Source organism: Euprymna scolopes, chromosome 1, assembly GCF_053919585.1.
Source record: "Euprymna scolopes isolate OS-2025 chromosome 1, ASM5391958v1, whole genome shotgun sequence".
Classification (NCBI taxonomy): Eukaryota; Metazoa; Mollusca; class Cephalopoda; order Sepiida; family Sepiolidae; genus Euprymna; species Euprymna scolopes.
In genome coordinates this window covers 5,461,760-5,464,278 of record NC_136482.1, presented here as the reverse complement: position 1 = coordinate 5,464,278, position 2,519 = coordinate 5,461,760, and positions in this window count along the sequence as shown.

Here is a 2,519-nt window from a genome sequence, read left to right as displayed (position 1 = left end):
GAAGAGTATGTCCAATCCATTTCCGACGTCTTTGTGACATTATTCCCCCCCCCCGTCAGTTGCTGCGCTGTTATTTCCCATAGTCCGTCTTTGTTGATAACAATTTGATATCGATTTCTCGAAGAAAAGTATTAATAAATGTTTGGATTTTCCCAACAGCAGAGGAAACTATTCTTCATGTCTCTGCTAGATGGAAAACTGACGTCATCTAAAAACAGGCTTTAAAATCAAATAGATAATTTGGTACAAAAAGCAAAAACAATGATAATATGATACATCTGTGAATCGCATCTTTCTTACAGAAGAGCCGAATTTATTTCTGCGTCATCTTTAATTTCATAACAGATGCTTGACTGAGGATAAAGGTTAATGAGTGTCAGGTGAACGGTGACAACAGCGTGTTTATCGGTAATTTTGGAAATTGGGTAGAATTTGATTATTTAATAAGACGGCTCAACAAGAATTTGTTTGCATTAGACTTGAAAACAACCATGTTGTATTCAGTTGAGAAGCAGTGGAAGTCTAGGAAAGAAGTTTGTCTTATGGAATTTTCGTTTAGTTTTTATCATAAATGAAACAAGATTTGACATAAGGGTTTTCTCATGAAAATTAGATCATATGGTATTACTGGACGAATATTTTAATATAATCAGATCTTTCTTGGATAAAAGAAAAATCCAGGTTGTCCTAGATGGTTGTACGCCAAAACAGCATGATACAACATGGGGGTGCCACAAAGGTCGATCCTTGAACCATTATTATTCCTGATATTTATATATGACCTCTCTGATAAAATTGTCTTCGAGATGGGTATATTTGTGGATGACACTATGCTCTATAATAGACTCGAAGAGAAAACGAATGAAGGCATATCCTAGAAAATGTCTACAACCTTAGAAGAAGACCACCAGTCTGTAGTGAATGGGTCCGTAAATGAATCGAAAAGTTCAATGCTACCAAGACTAAGCTTCTTTCCTACAAAAGGCCTTCTCACCGACCGATTGCTATGGCTAATGATACACTACCCGGATTTATTTTGTTCAAAATCATAGGCTTAACATTCACAGGCGCATGAATTGGAACAAATACATTGAGGCAATTGCCAAGGCTGCTGCAAAGAAGGTGAACTTTCTCAACTGTGCTAGAAAATTACTCATACATGAGTATCCTGTTCCTCTTCAAAGGCATCATTCGGCTATGCATGGAGTATTATTACCATATCTGGGCTGGTGCATCTGCCACTAGTCTCTCACTCGCAGACAGGGTTCAAAAGCGAGTTGCTAACCTGATAGATACCGCGCTAACAACCAAACTCAAACTTTTGTCACATCACTGAACTGTTGCATCTTTGTGCCTATTTTATAAGTATTTTAATGGTGTGTGCGCTGATGAGATCAAAGCTCTTGTACTCCAACAGCATAGACACCTCCCCGAAAAATGGGACAAACAGCAAAATCCCACCCCTCCAGAGATACCTAGATGCCAAAAAGCGTTCTATTCACATAACTTTCCCCTCGAACTGCTAGACTTTGGAATTCCCTCCCGTGTCCCTGCTTCCCTCACTCTACTGACATGCAGAAGTTCAAGTGCAATGTGAACAGATAACTCGCTGCTCAACTCCCTGCACACTAACCCTGTAAATATGGCCCCAAATAGTAACCACTTACGTCAAAATGAGACCGCCGTTTATTTGGGCTGAAAATAAAAAAGATAAAAAAAGATAAGCAATTTGAATTTGAGATTGATTATTTTTAAATTGAAATTCAACTTTTTAAATTTGAACGTATGTAGCACTGACCCTGGGGAACGTTAACAAATACTGTCGTTTTTAATATCCGTGTCGATGGCTGTTAGACAAAAATAACAAAGAAACTCATTAAATTCACCAAGACCGATATTTGTTTTTAATTTCTGAAAAAACAGTTATGTTAAGAGAAAATCTCTAGAGAAGTTGATATTAATTTTAGCACCTCCTGATAATGTTAGCATTTCCAGGTTAGAAAACACTCGTAAAAATTGTTATTTTGCAGCCTTTTTTTTCAATATTATAATGGATTTCGTTTCCAGGGAAAAGAAACAAAAACATGAAACACGAAAACTAATTACAGTGAACAAACGCATTTCATTAAAATCATTATCGATATTTTCTTTAATTATAAAAAACGTCTAATCTAACATTGTGAATATAGAGAAATTCAATTCGCACCATATAACACGTAATCTCCTTGTGGACAGAAATAGTTGTTCATCTCTTGTTTACAGATAATAGTTGCCTCATTGAGTAGTAAGGTCCGCGGCAGTGGTCATAGTAACAATCGTAGAAATGTTGTTTCTTTTGAGGAGATTAGAACAATAAAGGCAATTAAATAGAACAACAGACACCTCTGTTATTTGCTCTAAAATTAGACTTTACTTTTTATAGCATTTGACTACAAGTGCATCTAAATAAACTGCAGATTCCATTTTGGAAGACCTAAATACTCAACGTTTCGCCCATTTCACAGACGTTTTCAATAGTA